The sequence below is a fragment of the Athene noctua genome, unplaced genomic scaffold (genome assembly GCF_965140245.1).
Source record: "Athene noctua unplaced genomic scaffold, bAthNoc1.hap1.1 HAP1_HAP1_scaffold_31, whole genome shotgun sequence".
NCBI lineage: Eukaryota > Metazoa > Chordata > Aves > Strigiformes > Strigidae > Athene > Athene noctua.
In genome coordinates, this window is record NW_027437536.1 from 1,744,151 (window position 1) to 1,757,979 (window position 13,829).

Genomic DNA, 13,829 nt, shown 5'->3' on the forward strand with positions numbered 1-13,829 from the left:
GGATCGAGTGCCCCCTCAGTCAGTTTGCAGACGACACCCCGTTGGATGGGAGTGTTGGTCTCTCGAGGGTGGGGAGGCTCTGCACAGAGATCTGGCCAGGCTGGAGCCATGGGCTGAGCCCAACTGGGGGAGTTTCACTGAGGGCAAATGCCGGGGGCTGCCCTTGGGCCACAACAACCCCCAGCAGGGCTACAGGCTGGGGGAGGAGTGGCTGGAGAGCTGCCAGTCAGAGAGGGCCTGGGGGGGTTGACTGACAGCCGGCTGAACAGGAGCCAGCAGTGTGCCCAGGGGGCCAAGAAGGCCAATGGCATCCTGGCTTGTGTCAGGATTAGTGTGGCCAGCAGGGACAGGGAAGGGATCTTGCCCCTGTACTTGGCGCTGGTGAGGCCGCACCTTGATTCCTGTGTTCAGTTTTGGGTCCCTCACCACAAAAAGCACACGGAGTTACTCGAACATGTCCAGAGAAGGGCTACAAAGCTGGGGCAGGGTCTGGAACACATGTCCTGTGAGGAGCGGCAGAGGGAACTGGGGGGGTTTAGTCTGGAGAAGAGGAAGCTGAGGGGAGACCTCATCACCCTCTACAACTCCCTGAAGGGAAGCTGCAGAGAGCTGGGTCTGAGCCTCTTTAGCTAGTAGAAAGCGACAGGACAAGAGGGAATGGCCTCAAGTTGCTCCAGGGAAAGTTCAGACTAGATATTAGGAAGCATTGCTTTCCAGAAGGGGTTGTTGGGCATTGGAATGGGCTGCCCATGGAGGTGGTGGAGTCCCCATCCCTGGAGGTGTTCAAGAGTAGGGTCGATTTGGAGCTTAAGGATATGCTGTAGGTGGGAACTGTGCTAGGTGAACGGTTGGAATAGATGATCTCCAGGGTCCTTTCCAACCTAGATGATTCTGTGAGTATTCTGTGAGTAAAACATGCAAATAAAGTACATTTAACCAGCAGCTGGCAGGAAGAAAAGAGTAAAGCACGGTTTTGAGCTTTGACGGGAGAACTTTCTGTCTTGGCTTGAAGAGAAGTAGCACTCCCAGATCCCAAGCACTGCCTGGCTAAGTCCCTTTAAAAACAAAGGGTGGTTAGAAGGCCGCGTCATTACCACTCGAGTCTTCATTTCACATTTAGGCATCATATAGTGACCTTCATCAGCAGAGTTCAAGTTTCAAATCTGTTCACAAGGACCTCATGTAACAGCAAGAAGAATACAGGATAGATAGATGCTTCTGTTGTATAAAGGGGCAGGAAATCATTTCTCAAGTGGGGAGCTAGTAGGAACAATTTCTAGACTATTAGTTTACATTCTCATATCCTATAGACTCTGTGCACAAATGGAGTCAGAGCCTCAGCTAAAGGGAGATAACATCTACAGTCCCCACACGCTATTGAAACAGTCAATCACAGAATGAGCATCTTGGCCGATCTCTGCTTAGCAAGAAACGAACTCCAGTAGGCAGAGGCATTTCACTGGAGGTTTAGAAAACAGAAAGAGTTTAACAGAAAAACTGAGTATGTTTCATCACATGCGTACTTACTTTAAAATAGACGTAGACTGTACCACGTATCATATTTAAAAACACGAAGGACAAAAAAAGCTGAAAGGAAAGAAAGGAAGTTACAAAGTAGATGTTACAAAGGTGCAACAGAGCAGTCTACACAAAGATTTGCTGAAGACTGCTGTAACAGACGGGTAACGTAAATAGTGATCACATGAAAAAAGAACAGAAATGGCCAAGAGAGCGATATTAAACATGAACTCTTCTCTCCGGTGCCTAAATCAAGTGCTGCTCAGATCCCTGTGCCACGGGGAGAAGGGATTATGATTTCCTATGAGTCCTGCAACAATGCGTGGAGAAGAGGGAAAACTACAAGTGACACAACGATGACAATGCTTGGCAGAAGCCAGTATCAGTGTCAAGATTTTCGCTATCAAATGCTCCACAACAAAACAGCAGCAGGTAGAACCTTCCTGAAAAACAAATCCTGCGAGATACTATTGTCAACCTACTCAGTGAAGGATAATATCAGCACGCCCAGATGTTTTAAGTTATTTCAAGATAAGGTATTTATTATGCTTCTATTTACCAAATTAAAACCCACTGAAGTAAGGAAACAACACTACAGGCCCTTAAGGGTCATCTTTCCCCAATACATTACATCTTCTGACACTCTTACATTGATTTATTACAACACATTCAATAAAGTCCCAGCCTACTCTTTTCCACAGCTAAACCTGTCTTTATGTAGGTCTCTACAATCTCTCAGTGACCTTGGCAAGTGCAAATAACTTGACTCAGCTAAGAATTTTCAGAAGTCATTTTCTTAAAAAAAGTATCAGCAGCACAGAGCAGGATTGCATCCACATCCATGTATTAAAAATACATTTAAAATCACCACGTAACAATGTTCTAATCTTTAAAGAAGAAGAGCTTTTGCCTTTATGTATCTGTATACAAAAATTCACTGAAGGGCTAAAAAACCCCAAACACCCTAGTCTCCAGAAATGGGCAGTTTCCATGTGTTTTACCACTACTCAGGCGAAACGTTCTTTGCGGGCAGGGAGAAAGGCATTAGCATCCCGAAGGCTGAGATCTCTGCCTACAATTTAATCTGCACGTGCGTGCAGTGAGGCTGAGGCAGATGCGTGGGGAACAATAAAGGTATGAATAACACAAAATACGGGATTCAGCAAAATTATGATACCAAATTTATTTTCAAAGAAATTAACTTGTTACTTAACCCCTTCAGCACCATCAACTTTCATCAGCTGCTTCAAATTCTGCTGCAACAGGTTTGTGTTCCATCGCCAGTTCAGAAGTCCCAAGAGGTCAGCTAGGAATAAGAAAAACAATTCTAACATGCAAAACATTTACTGTCACTCACACTCCCTATAACTATGTTCAGGACAAACAGGTTTACTCCCTTGGGTCAGGCATTTTCTCCAGACAACAACATACTTCTAGTCTGCCCCTGACACGGCAGAAAGTTAGCCCAGAGCTTCTCTCGTGGAAGAGCTCTGACAGGCTTTCGGACAAGCAGCCTGCTTTTGAAATGTCAGCGTTAAAATCTCGGCCAAGGAAGTCTGATCCTTCAGTTTTAATTTGTTGTACACAGCAGTTGAGTGTTTAGATAAAGATGCCAAAAGGAAATTAGTCAGCCACCGACACAGCCACATCTACAGGGCAGTGATACTTCCAGCGTTAATATTTCTAACCTCTCACAGAATACACTGAAAAGAGAATAAGGCACAAAAGAAGGCAAACAGCTGCAAAATAAGCTAAGTCAGAGGAAAGCCGTCTGCTTCACTCCCAATGCCCCAATTGCTTGCTCGCTTCCAAAAGATGGAGAGTTCGGGCACAGACCAGATCACGGAACAAATCACCTGCCAAGGGGCTCGTCCCCAAATCCTCCCTCCCACCGTTTAGACTGTGTCACTGCAGCTTCACTGACAAATACGGGAATGCTGAAGGCAAGCGCTCTCTGCTTTATTAGTCAGGAAGAGCCACAACACCATTTTCTGTTTCCTTTAAGGAAAGCTGCTCACGAGGAACTCACAATTGGTGTCCCCCTGCAAATAAGCACGCCAGGAAATGTTCACAGCCCCACTGGAGCACCGGGAAATTAAACCCACCCCAGCATTTGTTGAGATGCGACCGGAACTGCCCACAAACCCAACACCCCAGCTCGTCCTGCCTTTGCCAAACCAGCACCAGGGAAAAATTCCACCCTGCCCCATTAAAAGTCACTTTTCAGCACAAGACAAACTCTCTGGGAGCCACCCTCAGTAGAAGTCCCCCGAGAGAGACACCCAGAAGATTTTAAAGACTACCTACCTGAAGTTTGGCCACCGGGTTACTACTGCACATTACACCCACCAATACGGTTAATATTACGTGAATTCTGCCCAGTAACTCCTACAGGACAGGCAGTTTCTCCCAACCAATATCCCCTCAGCTCTTTATTTCAGACTTTCAAAACAACCAACACAATGTTTACCAACTGTATTGGGTCTGGCTGAACTGGAATCGGTTTTCCCCTACAGCAGCCCCACGGTGCTGTGGTTTATGCTGGGAGCTGCAGGGTGTTGATAGCACCCTGGTGTTGTGGCTGCTGCTGAGCAGTGCTTACACAGCACCAAGGCTCTTTCTGATATTTTCCCCAGTGGGACGGGGTGGGCAAGATCTTGGGAGGGGACACAGCCAGGACAGCTGACCCAAACCGACCAAAGGGATATTCCATACCATATGACGTCTGCTCAGTATAAAGCTGGGAGAAAGGAGGAAGGGGGTGGGGTCACCCTTGGTCCTCCGAGGCAACTACTACGCGTATGGGAGCCCCGCTTCCTGAGAAGGCCCGACATCGCCTCTTCATGGGAAGTAGAGAATAAATCTGTTTGCTTTTGCTTCCGCGCGTGGACTTTTGCTTTGCTTTGCTTATATTAAAACTGCTTTTGTTTCACCCACAAGGGTTAGTTTATCTTCTTTCCCCTCTTTACCCTGTTGAGAAAACAAAGGGAAAGGGGGGGGGAAGTGATAGAGCGACTTGGTGGATACCTGGCATTTAGCCAGAGTCAAACCATCACAGTCTATTTTGGCGCCCAACGTGGGGCAAAACAACGGCAGTTTTATATTAAATGTGCTGTAGCTATAGTAGTTATTAAGCAACAAGCTCTTGTGCTGGTCACGGGCTTGTTTATTGCGCTGCTTATCTTTATTTTGTTAAGCTCGGGAACATGCTGCAAGGAATCGGGAACATCATGAGTGGTTTTATTTTGCAGGCTCCCAAGGTACTTAGTCATCCTTATGTTAGTGCATTGATACTCTTTATTAATGCTGTTCGCCTGTTGTGGGTTGTGTGGAGCTCGGTATGCTCTTGGTGTAAGAGAACGCAAATTTTGAGTGAATCGGTGCCAAAATGTGCTCTGAGGCGGCCTGTTCCTGGGTGGCAGGGAGAGTGGAAGGAGTTGGGCAGATTCCTAGGATGGTTATCACCTCCTGTAGCCTGGGATCTCACCCCTGAACAGGCAAGCAACCCCACAAAATTGACACATCACCTGATAGAGGGGTGTCTTGCCTATCCCAATGAGAATCAGCAACTTCTAGCACTTTACTGGGGCCTGGCCTGTGCTTATCGAGCTGCAGTTCAGCACTCTCAAAGGGCTGTGGTTGGCATGGGAACTCAAACAATAACAACAACAGAGATTGCCCCAGTAGTAAAAAAGAAACAATGGACAAGGAGAACAACAGGCCCATACCCTCGATTAATAAGGGAGGAGAAAGAGGAGGAAGAAGCTGGTCCTTCAGCAAAGGTATCAGAAGAGGGAATAACAGAACTGAAGCAGGAGGCAGAAACTACCCGGTCCCTGACGTCATCAGAACTGCGAGATCTGCGGAAAGACTACTGCCGCCAGCCGGGTGAGCGGATCGCTGCCTGGCTGCTGCGATGCTGGGATAATGGGGCAGATGCTCAACAGCTGGAAGGTAAGGAAGCCCAACAGCTGGGTTCCCTTGCTAGAAATCGAGGAATTGAAAGGGGAATTGGAAAAGAGACAGCAATTTGCAGTCTGTGGAGACGGCTCCTTTCAAGTGTTAAAGCAAGGTATCCTTTTAAGGAAGATCTTATGGACCACACCCCAGGGAAGTGGGCTACTGCAGATGAAGGTGTCCAGTACCTGAGAGAATTAGCAGTGATGGAAGTCATCTATGGTGATCCAGATAATGATGAAGCCCCTAAAAATCCAGAGGATGTCCCATGCACACGGGCCATGTGGAGGAAGGTGATTAAAGGTGCGCCATCCTCGTATTCTGCCGGCTTGGCCGCAATGTACTACCCAGAAATGGATGCAGGAGAAGGACTAAGATGTACGCCAACTGTGGAGGCAGTCTCTTCCTGGCTTCAGAACTTTGAAGAGAGTCTTGGTACCTCCTCATCTCTACGGGCGAGTGCCCTGGATGTTAGGAGCTCCCCAAGAAATCATTTCTCTTCTGTCCCAGTCAGGGGGAAAGGAAAGCCAAGGCGCATGACACGTGGCAAACTCTGGTTCTTCCTGCGCGACCAGGGGGAGGACATGAGGAAGTGGGATGGTCAGCCCACCTTTAAGTTGGAAGCACGTGTACATGAATTGCGAGGAAAGACCCCTGCCAACAAGAAGACATCTAAGAAGGTTGCTAATGTAGCTGGTGTAAAACCACAAGGAAGTAACCAGCGATCTCCCAGATACAGAAAGACTGAGATCACCTCCCTTGATCCTGAAGAAGGAACCTCTGGCCTGGCACGGCAAGAGTCAGACAGTGAGTACTCCGACCAAGAACAGGAATAGAGGGCCCCTGCCTCCAGCCAGGAGGAGGAAAGGGATGATCGGGTTTATTGGACAGTGTGGATTCGATGGCATGGCACATCAAATCCACAGAAGTACCAGGCTTTAATTGACACCGGGGCACAATGTACACTAATGCCGTCAAGTTATAGAGGGGCAGAACCTATCTGGATCTCAGGAGTGACAGGGGGCTGTCAAGAACTATCAGTATTGGAGGCCGAAGTTAGCTTGACTGGGGACAAGTGGGAAAAACATCCCATTGTAACTGGCCCAGAAGCCCCTTGCATCTTGGGCATTGACTATCTCAAGAGGGGATACTTCAAAGACCCAAAAGGATACCGATGGGCTTTTGGTGTGGCCAGTGTGAATACAGAAAAGGTAAAACAGTTGTCTAATCTGCCTGGCCTCTCAGAAGATCCTTTTGTTGTGGGACTGTTGCAAGTTGAAGAACAACAGGTGCCAATTGCTATGAGGACCGTGCACCGACGGCAGTATCGTACAAACCGAGACTCTCTGGCTCCCATCCAAGAATTGATTCGTCAACTGGAGAACCAAGGTGTCATCAGTAAGACACATTCGCCTTTTAATAGCCCAATATGGCCAGTGCGAAAGTCTGATGGAGGGTGGAGGTTAACAGTAGACTATCGTGGCCTGAAGGAAGTGACGCCACCACTGAGTGCTGCTGTACCAGATATGTTAGAGCTCCAGTATGAACTGGAGTCAAAGGCAGCCAAGTGGTACGCCACAATTGACATTGCCAATGCATTCTTTTCAATTCCTTTGGCAGAAGAGTGCAGGCCACAGTTTGCTTTCACGTGGAGGGGTGTCCAGTATACCTGGAATCGACTGCCCCAGGGGTGGAAGCACAGCCCCACTATTTGTCATGGACTAATTCAAACTGCACTGGAAAAGGGTGATGCCCCTGAACATCTACAATACATTGATGACATCATTGTGTGGGGCAATGAGGCAGAAGAAGTGTTCAAGAAAGGACAAAGAGTAATTGAGATTCTTCTGAGAGCTGGGTTTGCCATAAAGAAAAGCAAGGTCAAGGGACCAGCACGAGAAATTCAGTTCTTGGGAATAAAATGGCAAGATGGACGCCGTCATGTGCCATTGGATGTTGTCAACAAGATAGCAACTATGTCTCCACCGACCAACAAGAAGGAAACACAAGCTTTCCTAGGACTTGTGGGATTTTGGAGGATGCATATTCCAGGTTACAGTCAGCTTGTGAGCCCTCTCTATCAAGTGACCCGCAAGAAGAACAATTTTCAGTGGGGTCCTGAGCAGCAACAAGCCTTTGAGCACATCAAACAGGAGATAGCTCGAGCGGTAGCTCTTGGGCCTGTTCGGACAGGACCAGCTGTGCAAAATATACTTTACACATCAACTGGGGAGCACGGACTCACATGGAGCCTCTGGCAGAAGATACCAGGTGAAACTCGAGGTCGACCATTAGGATTTTGGAGCCGGGGATATCGAGGATCAGAAGCCCACTACACTCCAACTGAAAAGGAGATACTGGCAGCATATGAGGGGATTCGAGCTGCTTCAGAAGTTGTTGGTACAGAAGCACAGCTCCTCTTGGCACCACGGCTGCCTGTATTACATTGGATGTTCAAAGGAAACATCCCCTCCACACACCATGCAACCAGTGCTACCTGGAGTAAATGGGTAGCATTAATCACGCAACGGGCTCGACTGGGGAAACCCAACCATCCAGGGATCCTGGAAGAGATCATGGACTGGCCAGAAGGTAGAGATTTTGGAGTGCGGCCTGAGGAGGTGGCTCGTGCCCAAGAGGCACCGCCATATAACGAGTTACCAGAAGATGAGAGGCGTTATGCTCTCTTTACTGATGGATCCTGTCGTGTGGTAGGAAGCCATCGGAAGTGGAAAGCTGCTGTGTGGAGTCCCACAAGACAAATCGTTGAGGCCACTGAAGGAGAAGGAGAGTCAAGTCAGTTTGCAGAAGTAAAAGCGATCCAACTTGCCCTAAAGATTGCTGAACGGGAAAAGTGGCCAGTATTATATCTCTACACGGACTCCTGGATGGTGGCTAACGCCCTGTGGGGGTGGCTGCAGGAGTGGAAGAAGACCAATTGGCAGCGCAGAGGTAAACCCATCTGGGCTGCTGCATTGTGGCAGGACATCGCTGCCTGAGTGGAAAACGTGGCTCTAAAGGTACCTCATGTAGATGCTCATGTGCCCAAAAGGCGTGCCACTGAAGAACACCAAAACAATGAGCAAGCAGACAAAGCTGCCAAAATTGAAGTAGCTCGGCTGGACCTGGACTGGGAGCGTAAGGGTGAGCTGTTTGTAGCTCGATGGGCCCATGAAACATCAGGGCATCTTGGCAGAGATGCAACGTACAGATGGGCTCGTGATCGAGGGGTGGACCTGACCATGGAGGCCATCTCACAGGTCACTCACGAATGTGAAACATGTGCTGCAATCAAGCGAGCCACACGAGTAAAGTCTCCCTGGAACAGAGGGCGATGGCTGAGTTTTCAATACGGTGAGGCCTGGCAGATTGACTATATTGGACCACTGCCACGAACACGCCAAGGCAAGCGCTACATACTCACCATGGTAGAAGCAAATACGGGTTGGCTAGAAACGTACCCTGTAAATCATGCCACTGACCGAAATACCGTCTTGGGTCTTGAAAGGCAAATTTTATGGCGACATGGTACTCCTGAAAGAATCGAGTCAGACAACAGGACCCATTTTCGAAATAATCTTATAAACTCCTGGGCAAAGAAACACGGCATTGAGTGGGTGTATCACATCCCTTATTACCCACAAGCGTCTGGAAAGATTGAAAGATATAATGGACTGTTGAAGACTATGTTAAGAGCATTGGACAATGGGGGATGGAAGCATTGGGATATAAATTTAGCAGAAGCCACTTGGCTAATTAATACCAGAGGATCTGTTAACCGTCCTGGGCCTGCCCAAACAAACCCCCTTCATACTGTGGGAGGAGATAAGGTCCCCGTAGCACACACAGGGAGGTGGCTGGGGAAGGCAGTGTGGATCGCTCCTCCCTTGGGAAAAGGCAAGCCCACTCGCGGGATTGTCTTTCCTCAGGGACTGGATGTACTTGGTGGGTAATGCGGGAGGATGGGACTACTCAGTGTGTGCCTCAAGGACATTTAACCTTGGGGGGAAAGTAATCTGTGGGATGAGTTGTATGTTGCAGGAAGTGATGGAGGAAGTAGGAACGATGAAGAGTGAACCAGACACGTGCAATGACGACCCAAACCTAGCCGGTGCTGGAGTCCAACGGTCAAGCATACTTCTGTCCTTGACAGATGGAAGCCAAGACACTGAACATCTGAAGGAGTGAAGAAAGCTTATGGAATGGATAAATGAATATTATGTGGGACCTGGGCATAACGTAAATGGTATGGAATAAGGGGTGGAGACTGTACTGGGTCTGGCTGAACTGGAATCGGTTTTCCCCTATAGCAGCCCTCACGGTGCTGTGGTTTGTGCTGGGAGCTGCAGGGTGTTGATAGCACCCTGGTGTTGTGGCTGCTGCTGAGCAGTGCTTACACAGCACCAAGGCTCTTTCTGATATTTTCCCCAGTGGGACGGGGTGGGCAAGATCTTGGGAGGGGACACAGCCAGGACAGCTGACCCAAACCAACCAAAGGGATATTCCATACCATATGACGTCTGCTCAGTATAAAGCTGGGAGAAAGGAGGAAGGGGGTGGGGTCACCCTTGGTCCTCCGAGGCAACTACTACGCGTATTGGAGCCCTGGTCCTGAGAAGGCCCGACATCGCCTCTTCATGGGAAGTAGAGAATAAATCTGTTTGCTTTTGCTTCCGCGCGTGGACTTTTGCTTTGCTTTGCTTATATTAAAACTGCTTTTGTTTCACCCACAAGGGTTAGTTTATCTTCTTTCCCCTCTTTACCCTGTTGAGAAAACAAAGGGAAAGGGGGGGGGAAGTGATAGAGCGACTTGGTGGATACCTGGCATTTAGCCAGAGTCAAACCATCACACCAAGGCACACATCTGCAGAGTACATTCTGGAAATTGTAGGCAGAGACCCAGAGCAGCTGCTATACCTTCCCCAAAAGCTTTCATTCGAAGCAATAAATAAAATGACTGCTAGTGGAACGGACTGCAGTGCTCCCTGGGACAGATTCTCCTCCGAGCAGCACTCAAACCAAGCCTTCTCATCATCTCTTTGGGAGTAGACGTAAAGAGCTTTTTACTACATTATAGCTTGGAGCAATTCAAGCACTCCATTTAAAATTTTTTTTAATATAACCTGCTACAAGTCTATAAGATTTTTAAGCCAAGATCTTAGAGACTCAACCTTAAGAGAAAAATTGCTTCTGGAAGAAAACTAAAGATGCCTCCATGAGCTAACTGAAGTGTTTCATGAATATGTTGGTACGAGCTTTCCACCACTAGTTTGATTTCAGTCTGACTTCTAAAAAGGCACCAGCGTGACAAAAGAAATGATGCCAACAGAAGCTGGCCCACAGACTGTTTTGGAATGGCATCGGGTATTGCCCCAAGAAAACAAACCCACGCGTGCTTTCAGCAGGACGACACAGCAGATGCTCGATGAATACACATCTGCGGAGAGAAAATGTCAGTGCAGTCCAGCTACCAGAGAGAGAAAAATAAGTCACAGTGTGCAGCAGAAGTGCGTATTCACTCTCTCAGGGCAAGCACTCACCCCAGCAAAGTACCAGTTAATCCCGCTCTTTTAATAGGTCCAGGGATAGAATAGGTCCGGGAAGTAGAACAGGATAAGGATGTACAAAGGTATTTTAGCCTAGGAGTGACAGGAGGAGGAGGAGGAGCAATAGTAAATAGTAATAGTGTAGTCAGCCTGGGTTCAAGTGAAATTTATGTGATCAGGAAATACCAGAGCAGTAAGACAGAGGATTTTCAACTGCAAAGGGTTAGAACAACCCCCCAGCCTGCCAAGTAGCCAATAGCAACTGCACTTTGTTCGGGTTAATGTGATTTATGATTATACTGGCTACATATAAAGATCTTCCTTTACATCACAGTTAGCAGCTGGAAGCCAATGGTCCAACGCCCTGGCTATGCACTTTCTTTGACCTGTATCTAGGCAACGGTTTCCCTATGGAGACACCCAAATGTTTCTCAAAGCCCAGTCACAGGGCTGAAGTTAGATAACGTAACTGAGTTGAAGTTAGATTACATTTTCACTCTCATTAAGTTTTCATGTGTTCTTTGAAATAATCTTCCCTTTTGAGTATAAGCATATGATTCTCCACTCTTTGACTTGTTTAATTCTGTATTTACATATTCATTGTTATATTCTTCATTTATGCCACTTCCGCACCTGAATTTGTCATGTCATGTGCATTGCTTCTTTTAAATAAAAACTATCAGTGGTGTTAGATGAGTAGGTAAAATTTCACTCAACTCTTCTCCAAAAGCCTAGTCTCCTTGGTCCCTCAATGTCTTGACTTCCAATCAGTAACAGCCACTATTATCTAGAGGTTTGAGTCCGTCAGGCCCCAAAGAAAACATAGAAATACTCTGACTAAGCCTTACAGACACCCTGGATGCTTCACCATAGCAAATCCACGGGTGGAACACTAGACAGCTCTCTGACTACTGGCAATCAGAACAATTTTCCAGCAAGCCCGTTAGCAGAATTCCGGTTCTATTCCCATTGCCCCGATAATAAAAGGACATCCAGCTTGATAGTCCTGTCAGAGGCACTGGTAAGACTCACTATCCACCAGCAGTGTTTGTATAGAGGGGGATGTCACTTCTGACGCCGCTTTGCCCCCCCGTTCTGTATTTCCTGGTATCTCCAAGCTCCTAGCTGACAGAAGAAGATTCAAATACCAAAAGTGCTCTGCCAGTGCAAGAGAAAACAAGACCTCGTTTGTCACAGCTCAACCAGATACTCAGAAAAAGGAGAATAAAATCATAAAATCAACACTCAACCCTGACTTGGACGTGACTCGAGGAGCAGATGCAAAACACACCTTGCTATCAATTTACCCCAAGAACAGAAGGCCCAACATTTCCCAGCCCAGAGACACCTACTGAGATGTTACCAACTGCAAGCAGACATCCCCTACATATGGGATCAAATTTCTCACTTCTGACTTTAAAAGCCCAAACAAAACCACTGTAAACACAAACAAAACCACACAAACTTGGGGTGTCTGCTGATGCATTCAGTGCCCCACAACACAAACCACAGTAAAGCAAGTGGGAGCTATCCAAGGGTCAACCAGCCCCTAGAGAAGGCGGGAACCCAGTGCCACGCTGCCTGCAGCCGCGTCAGGTGACGGCAGCGCTCGGCCAGGACTCCAACACACATCTCTACAGTTCCGTACCGCTTCACACCAACTCTTCAATTCCAGAGTTTTCATACAAAAATGCACCTGAAGTTTCATGGCCCCAAGTGTTTCTTCAGCCCATAAAGGACAGACTCGTTACGGGAAGTCTTGAAAGTAGAATGAAGGCATGTGCTGCCACGGTCCTGTGGGTACAGGAGGAAGGACATTCTCTTCTGCCTCAGATGGAAAAGGGCGAGAATCTGGCCAAGAGGCAACGTGATGGTGAACAGAAAATTCTCATGCCTCTAACAGCTGACTTTCTCCCTGATTCTTGAGGAGGTTGGCGTGTTTTGCTTCTTTCAGACAGTCCTCCTCTCTGGCTTACACTGCTATTCTTCCTCAAAAACTGAAAGCAAAATCTGAAAAAAGGCAGGAAATGCGTGGCTATAATACATTCTGCCACAAATCACTAACAACTGCTCGAATGTTCACTAAGCAGATACTTCATGCTATCACTTTCTCTCAAAGAAAATAGCTGAAGTGCTACCGGTGGCCAAGTTTGCTCTTTTGGAAACCTTTCAGATGCTAAGGACATCAGTTACTAACGGAAAAGCAGCATTAATAACTTGCAGTTTACAGAGAACTGGAGTGTTCCAAGAGCTTAGACACAAAAAGACAGTCTGCAACATCCACTGCAATGCAGAAAGAGCCATAGGATTCGTTAACATACTTCCAGAACTGCTAAAAATAAGTCTTAAAGCCCATGTTCTAAGATACTTGTGGAGGCTGAACAAAGAACTATTATAGGTAACCAAAAGAAGAAAATGATGTTTTGGCTCAACCTTTTGGTAAATGAGGATAATCACAGATTTTTACTTCATAATTTTCAAGAAAGCGAAAGGAAGTCTGTTAACCAACAATTTTACAGAAGTTACAATCAGCTTCAGAAACTATGATCTGCGCTATAAAGCGCTGCCCATTTTTAGATGAAAAATGATACTTGAGGGAGGAACTGTCGCAGATGAGAGTATTGACACGGTAATGATTTAGTAAGAAATCTGGATTTATTAGTAAGTAACAGCAATTTATCAATACAAAATAATTCAGAAGAAAAGCAACTTATTCACAGATTCTAAAATGACAAGATTCACTCTAACTTAACGGTACCTTAATTTGTACATATATATATACACACATGCACATACACAAACCAGACA

General features: G+C 47.0%; 1 long non-coding RNA gene across 1 annotated transcript in view; it reads right to left on the reverse strand.

Moving 5' to 3' along the window:
* Positions 1 to 2,722: 2,722 nt before the first annotated feature.
* LOC141974119 (uncharacterized) overlaps positions 2,723 to 13,829 on the reverse strand; it is a 165,815-nt gene continuing 154,708 nt past the window's right edge. Inside the window, exon 3 of the long non-coding RNA XR_012635689.1 lies at positions 2,723 to 2,824. This is a non-coding gene — a long non-coding RNA (uncharacterized LOC141974119). The remainder of the gene's footprint in view (positions 2,825 to 13,829) is intronic.